Source organism: Ornithodoros turicata, chromosome 4 (genome assembly GCF_037126465.1).
Source record: "Ornithodoros turicata isolate Travis chromosome 4, ASM3712646v1, whole genome shotgun sequence".
Lineage (NCBI taxonomy): Eukaryota > Metazoa > Arthropoda > Arachnida > Ixodida > Argasidae > Ornithodoros > Ornithodoros turicata.
Genome location: NC_088204.1, coordinates 25,785,181 through 25,793,429, shown reverse-complemented (window position 1 = coordinate 25,793,429; position 8,249 = coordinate 25,785,181). Strand labels below are relative to the sequence as shown.

Sequence of the window (8,249 nt, the reverse complement as noted above, 5' to 3'; positions counted from 1 at the left end):
TTTCCAAGCGCTGCACCTGCTGCACTACCTCTCGAGAAAGTGCAACAGTTCGCTGCACCAGAGGTGAACTAGGACTGCACTTTTTCGAAACGAACGCGACAGTGCAGGGGGCGCCTGGGTGCACTGGCGAAACGAACGGGCGAGTGCAGCACCACCATCAACTGGTTCAAGCAGTGCAAGTGAATCGAACGGACCTACTGTGGAGGCTCCTCTCTGCGAAGAAGAAAACCATGTGGGAGGTAGGTGTGTCCAAGCCTTAGTCGTGATGAAATGATATCGTGCAGACGACTGTCAAAAGATTGTGTCGGGCTCCCGATGCGGCTTTTGACCAAACGAAGTTTGTTGATGCTGTACTTGTCCAAGTGCTGTTGCCATTTTTTGTTTATGGCTTTTTTTTTTTCAGGACAGGCCTAATGTCCTGACAAGGAACATCAAAATGAGTTATGTGACCAGAAAGGGCTGCTGCAGCAGCTGTATCAGCCTGTTCATTGCCAGGCATTCCCAACATGGCTAGGCACCCAGCAAATAATTAATTTATAAGATCTATTGGTCATCACAGTTGCTAGATGCCTCGCACGATGAACAATGAGATTTTTTGTTGTACGAATGCCACATATAGCCTGTAAGACACTAAGTGAATCTGTGTATATCACTGAAGATTTGATGCGATGTTGCAAGATGTAGTTGAGAGCCAAAATAACTGCATAAATTTCTGCTGTGAAGATGGACATGACTATTTTTTTTCGAACGGTGAGACCTTGTACCTGTTTGAGCAACCATCGCGCATGACACACCAAAGCCTGTCTTCGAACCGTCTGTATAAAAGTTCACATGGTTTCCAAAACTTTCCTTTGGGGACTCAAATTCTTACAGTAGGACGGTTCTCAGGGTTTTACGTTTGTTAAACTTCGTTAGAGACCTGTCCCATTTCGGCCGAGTTTGCCATGGAGGAATGCTTTTGCTGGTTTCTGCAATCATGGAACTGTAGTCTGGAAAATCGCAATCCTGAATCATTTCTATCATACGCGTGCTAACCGGGGTTATAGTAGAGCCTTTGTTCAGGAAGAGTTGTTGGAAGCGTGTCTCCTTGACACATCGAAGTGCTGGATCGTGCGGATAACCCCTTATTCTTAGTGCATGTGAAGTGCTAAAATAAAACGGGCGCCTTTCTATAAAGACCACTCATCACGTTCTACATAGAGGCTTTCCACAGGTGATGTTCGGAAGGCTCCAAGGATCAGACACAGTCCCTGATGATGTACGGGATCTAACATTTTCAGAGTAGACGGTCATGCTGATCTGTATACCACACAAACCTATTACAGCAGAAACAACTGAGAGGGTTTGGAATTTAGGGACGTACTTCCGACTTACAATTTCTCGGGGAGTGTTGGCTGGTCAAATGCGAGCACAATGTTCCTGGTTGTTATGTACTCATTATTTCTCCTTATTTTTATCTTGCATGCATCAATCACTTGTTGCTCTTTCAAGTTGGCAAGGATCTCCTCCACCGGTATATCAATTAGTTCGGGAACTGCAACCGCTCCACGACAGCTGTTTGAAATCTTGTGAATCCCATGTATCAAGCATTTCACTGGCATTCAGGATTCGCCCGCAATCAGCATCCGACGTACACTTTATGAGGAGGTCTCCTGATCGAAGCTTCTTTGTTTCTTAAATGTTTGTCGACAAGGATGCCACTGCTCTTTCAATAAAGAAAGGTGACATCTTAGCAAGAGGTACAGTTTTCTTTTTTTTTTTTTCATTTTTTGAAGACATGGCTAAGAGTACAATGTACTTGGCACTAAGTGATTTAGCTTTTGGCATGAAAACTTTGGTCCGGGGACGCTTACCGACCCCGATCGGAAGGGAGTTTGAGTATTTAACCATGCGAGGTTTAAGAAAATGAATGTTCCTATTGGTCGCCCACAGTTCACATTCATACATGTGGGAAGGTCCCGGAGTTTCGACAACCCGCCGGCCGGAGCTTGACCAAGGCCCCGATCGCCACCCGTTCAAGGCTTCTATACCCTTCCCCTTGCATCCCCTCGGCATGGTAAATAGCACCTTATGACTGGGGGCTGGGGTACGTGGTGACGCCACTCACCATACATCAGCGTACGCTGATGCTCCCCTGCGGGGACAAAAAGGAAGCTTTCAAGTCCAACATCAGCAACGTGATGCCAGCCACTTCAAAAGTATCAGGTGCTTGACGTACCATGTTTTCAGAACGGCTATCGTAAAGACCTTCCAATCTGACTCCGCTTGCACGAACGTAGAGGCTATTCTTCAGTGCTGTCCTCGGTAGCTTCGGTAGTGCTTTACTGCCCTCGACGTTCCTATTTCTTTTAGCACTGACGAAGCTACCTACGGCAGCACTGAGGAATAGCCTCAACGTTCATGCAAGCGGGCCTGCTACATCCCCTCTAATCCAATCTTCCAATCCTTCTAAACCTCCCTACTGAACCGGTGCCGTGATTAGGGTTGCCACCTGCCCGGATTTCTCCCGAACCATTCGCTAATACAAGGCTTGTGTTCGGTGTCTGGGTGAAGCTGTAATCCGGAGATCAAATGTTCGAAATTGGCGAAGTCAGAGTAAGATCCTTATGACTTGAGTTTTTCGTTTGCGTCATCATCGCCAAAGATTGAGCGATAGCTAATATGAGCAATTAATACTACGTTGAGCGACATGAAGATACTGTAGTAAACCTCTCGTATAGAACCCTCCATACCCATCGCATTTAAGCATCGCTCAGCATTAAAGTCTCAAGAGTTTGATACGGTCCCTCACAATCAGTTTCACCCAATCCAAGACAGGGCAAAAAATAAAGGGTGGCGTGGCAAGGCCCACCGGTAACAGCACTAAAGATAGTCCACACAGCACTAGGACAAATGAATCCGACTGGGCCTAATAACCAACGAGTCTCATGAGCAGGGTGTCGAACCGAACCCGAACCCGAACCGAAAACGGTACCCGAACCGTTATTTTTGCCGGAACCGAACCCGAACCCGAACCGAAATTTTCATGACACTGTTGAACCCGAACCGGAGCAGAACCGTAAAAAATAATAGCGGTAACCGGTTCGCAACAAAACGGTTCGGACATAAAAGAAGTCAGCATAAGAGTTCCTCTCTATCCCCGAACGAAGACACATTGGTATCATCATCACGCGCCTATATCATAAATTTCAGAAATGTTCACCTAGCAGTCAGACGACGACGTATAGTAAGTATACTTTCAGCGTCTTTTTAACATGTTGAAGCGCAGTTGTCCTTGTGAGTGCCGCGGCTGGCGCCCCACGCACGCGGTGCGGCGTCTACTCTTCAGAGACCAGGTGCCACGTGGACGAATAAAACACGAATGGAGTAGGCCAATTATATAGCTCTACAGGACGAATATGTGATCAAATAAGCGCCCAAGATTTCCCTTTACACGTGAGCAGCACAAATTAAACAAGTCAGAAACATGACGACTGGAGAAGGAGCGTACGCAGAACGGTGCCTGTTTGATTGGTCGTGCTTTGAAAAGTAAATGTGGTTCTGCTTATTGGTAGCGCAGTTGTGTCGTCGTGACACATTGCCGTTGTGTTGTGAATTAACAAGTACACTGCTGTGAGCTCGGACAAAGTAAGGCTTGCAGGCTTATTTTCGACATGCTTCAGTACGGTTTCAGATCGATTCACGCTGCGAAGGCAGTGTGCCGGCAAGTACTGTCGTCTATGTTACGCTGTCCATCTTATTAGGCTTCCTTTAAGTGTATCTTGCTGGCACTGTGCGTGTGAAAAAAGATATTTTGGGAACAGAAAGTAGCAGGACTACACCGCTTCAACAGCGTGAACTCTAGTTGCAATAAGTGTTCATCCATTTCTCATTTCTCTCGCTAAAGAGCTACCTCACCGCTAGAGACGTCAATGCAGACAACAGCAGTATGCTATTAGCCACGCATTTCCTGATAAAAGCAGTTTTATGGAACATATATAACGGAAGCGTTGAACCGGTTCGCGAACCGGTTCGGGGCTGCGAACCGGTTTGCGAACCGGTTCGATTTCTGGCCTGGCCGAACCGGAACTGAACCAGAACGAAATCAAAACAACGCGAACCCGAACCCGAACCGAACCCGTATTTTTTGCGGTTCGACACCCTGCTCATGAGTGCATTCCACTTCGCATGTTATTTCGCTGTATGCGTTGCAGCGAAATAGAAAGCGCAACAAATCCCCGCTGTAGGAATTTGAGGTTCAGTTTCAGTTCGGTTGCAGTTTGCATTTGTGCTCGATATTTGCCGTCAGAAAAAGTGGCAACCCTAGCCGCGATAAGTAAGCATACGAGAGTGAGCAGTGTGACATCACAGGGACACCAATGTCCCAAAAGCGCATTTTTCACGTTACCTTGATTCCCTGACGCTTGTACCATGACTACAATCAAGACTTGAACGTGATAAGCTGCAGAAGTGTTGATATGAGGGGATTACATGCAAGAACCACAGAACTCATTTTAAACGGACAGCAGACCAGGGAAATATTACCGAAGTCCAGTCAACCGCGAGACATAGCAGCAAGCTCTCCATATAGTGAGAAAACAAAAAATGTCCTCTTGGCCAACGTCTCTCGAAGTGACCATTCGCGCGGTGACTTCGCATCACCAAGTGTGAACTAGGTATTAGAGAGCTACTACTGCTAGCTCCTACACCGACCTGATCACGTTTCACGTTTCCGCGACGTCTCTATGTTCACTGCGCGCTGGCAAGGTTGAGGCACTTGCAACATGCCAAGGCTATGTCTATCCGCCTGCCGATTTGCCGGAGCTCGACCGGTTAGTGATCACCTGATCTCACTGCGAATGCCGTTTATGCAGATCCGGCACTTCGATCATGCCCTCACGCATGGCGGAAATCAATACAGCATGAAGGGATCAGCTTTAATAACCTTGAAGGAGAGATAAGATGCAAGTTAGTTGGTTGTAGGTCATGTAAGGGAACTCCGAGACAACGAAAGGCGTACGAAGAGACGTTTTCTTGTGTACGTCTCTTCCTTATTGTCTCGGAGTTCTCTTCCAGCAATCACTAACCTTACTGCAAACGTATCACAGACACTTTACAAAAAATTAGCAGACCTCAACGAAAAGTGTTATGACATTTAGAGACAATGCAAAATGTTCCGTCAGCGTCACTAACAGCTGCCGCTGAAAATCGCAACACCTTCCGTGGGCGTTTGCAAATTTTCTGTGTCGCTCTTTCAATTCTGTAAACTAAGTATTGTTGAACATGAAAGAACTGATGTTCTGAGCCTGGAACAGCATAGAAGGGACAAATACATACAAAGCATCAATTTGCCTAAGAAATTAACGATGAAAGATGAAAGTCACTGAAAAGCTTAGCTAGCTGTAGGACTCGAACCCACATCTTCTGGATTGCTGGTCCAGGGCTCTACCAATTGAGCTAAGCTAACACGCCTTCTCAGCGCCTTCCAGGGTGCGTCCCATCTGAAGGGGCAAACCAGCCACTCTCTCTCACTCATCCTCCTTTCACTCTTACATTTTTGCTCACTCATACACACATTTATATGACGGGATCGACGCAAGCGGCAACTGTTGAACATGAAAGAACTGATGTTCTGAGGCTGGAACAACATAGAAGGGACAAATACATACAAAGCCTCAATTTGCCTAAGAAATTAACGATGAAAGATGAAAGTCACTGAAAAGCTTAGCTAGCTGTAGGACTCGAACCCACATCTTCTGGATTGCTGGTCCAGGGCTCTACCAATTGAGCTAAGCTAACACGCCTTCTCAGCGCCTTCCAGGGTGCGTCCCATCTGAAGGGGCAAACCAGCCACTCTCTCTCACTCATCCTCCTTTCACTCTTACATTTTTGCTCACTCATACACACATTTATATGACGGGATCGACGCAAGCGGCAACTGTTGAACATGAAAGAACTGATGTTCTGAGGCTGGAACAACATAGAAGGGACAAATACATATAAAGCCTCAATTTGCTTAAGAAATTAACGATGAAAGATGAAAGTCACTGAAGAGGTTAGCTAGCTGTAGGACTCGAACCCACATCTTCTGGATTGCCGGTCCAGGGCTCTACCAAGTGAGCTAAGCTAACACGCCTTCTCAGCGCCTTCCAGGGTGCGTCATCTGAAGGGACAAACCAGCCAAGCTCTCTCTCATCCTCCTTTCACTCTTACATTTTTGCTCACTCATACACACATTCATACGACGGGATCGACGCAACTAGTTCTGGACAAGCTAGAGTGAAGCACTACATCAATTAAGTGCAGAAGCACCACGCAAACGGGACAAACAGCAGCTCTTTTAAGAAAACATCATTTTCGGTCTCGCTTTTTCTGCGGGAAAGATGTTTAGTTGCCTTGCACACGTCATCATATCTCATGGGAGGACGATCGAAGCTGTTTTGAAAAAAGGCCCAAGCAATAATTCTTGGAGGAATGGGAGAGATTGTGGCGATCGTGCAAGGAAGGACACGAAACGACTGTTCACAGCAGCAAGTGGTGGTGGTGGTGGTGGTGATGGTGAAAGGGCTCACCGTTGTCGGCCTCACAGATGTAGGCAACGTCACGACTGACGCCCGCGGGGAATGTGCGTCCTGGGCCGACTTCTAAGGGAACTGTGCCGATATATGTCTCAAAGCGTCTGAGGAAAACCCAGGAAAAATCCTAGACAGCACAGCAGCGGACCAAGCGGACAAACCTGGCCAGAACTAATAAGAATTAGTCGCGCGCTGGACGCTATTGGCGCTGACGGCGGTGCCACCGCACGATCACATAAGGGGAGGAACAGGAAATTATGCGTCACAAAATGTCTGCACATCTACATTGGAAAGATCATTGGGATTGATTACCGATTTTTTTAAGTCAGCTAATAAAAAATTTAACACAATGACTGCAAATATAATGGAGCTGCCTACATCAAGAAAGCAGACAGATCTCATCATCATGTGCAAGCAGTCTACATCGTGCACTTCCTGCTGAGATTCCACTTGTATGTTGATATGAAACGTATTAAAAAGCGAAAGAATCACTCTCCCACCATATCACATATCACACGGTGTATTCGACGAAGTTCGCCACGGGTTTCCTGATTCCGTAAAAAAAAAACAAAAAAAAACGATATGTTGGCTAGACAAATTTCAGAGTTCAATTCAGCAATTTCAGTCTACTGCAATAGAAATTCGACAAAAGTATTTTTGAATATGGCAAACCTAAAGGCAAAACCTTTTTTTTTTAAACAGAAATATGAAGTCCTCTACGGATAACCACGGACCCAACAAAAACTATGCACATTATCGCAACAGAAATAGTCGAAAAAATTAGTAAAAATTACGCTTTAACCCCGCCTGCTCAATTGTCGCAAAAAAAGAGCGCACTTAAGATGCCGGGAGAGAACGAAGTGTTTCTCGCCTCTTGTTTTACCTTTCTTTCTCCTGCTTTGACCTTGATGCTAGTGACAACCGTCTATTTATTTATTTATTTACATACGTTGAGGACCCCCAAGGGGGTATTACACAACGGAGGGGCAAGGAGAAAGACAAGGAAACAAAGCATGTAAAAAAAAAAACAAAAACAAACAGACAAATAGCAAAAATATTGCAACAGATGTACAACCAATATAAAACAATAGATTCGCAGTGCTCACTAGAAATGACATTGGATGAATGCAAAAGGAAAAGACCGTCTAGGTGAGAAAATAAAAGAAAAGAGGTGGCGGAAAGTGACGCTGGAGCGATCATGAGATGTAGGCTATGTTTTGTAGTGTTGGGTGATGGCAGCCTTAAAGTGGGCGGGGTCTTGCATAAAAACGATCGACTCTGGCAGGTGATTCCAGTCCCGAATTGTTTTAGGAATGAAGGAGTACATGAAAGAATTAGTATGACATTGTGGGGTTCTAATCTTGTGAGCGTGGTCGTGACGTGAAGAGATGTATTCCGCAGGGGGGAGAAGACGATCACGAGTGTTTCTGTTATAGAATAGCTTATGGAAAAGACACAGACGGGAGACCTTTCGTCTGAATGTGAGATGGTCCATGCCAAGGTCTTCTTTTAGTCCCGAGACGCTACAATCCGATGAATAATTGGAGGTGATGAAGCGTGCGGCCCTGTTCTGAACTGATTCCAGGGCATGTATCAAATATTCCTGGTGTGGAACCCAAACAGCAGAGGCGTATTCTAATTTGGGTAATACGAATGCTCGATAAGATAGGAGTTTGATGTGAGGCGGAGCAAGTG

At 45.9% G+C, this 8,249-nt stretch overlaps 2 non-coding genes across 2 annotated transcripts; both read right to left on the bottom strand.

Annotated features, from left to right (window-relative positions):
- Positions 1 to 5,373: 5,373 nt before the first annotated feature.
- Positions 5,374 to 5,446, bottom strand: Trnaa-agc (transfer RNA alanine (anticodon AGC)). The gene has a single exon. It is a non-coding gene; the product is annotated as a tRNA-Ala (tRNA).
- A 259-nt stretch (positions 5,447 to 5,705) lies between these two features.
- Trnaa-agc (transfer RNA alanine (anticodon AGC)) lies at positions 5,706 to 5,778 on the bottom strand. Its single transcript has one exon. It is a non-coding gene; the product is annotated as a tRNA-Ala (tRNA).
- Between the last annotated feature and the right edge of the window lie 2,471 nt (positions 5,779 to 8,249).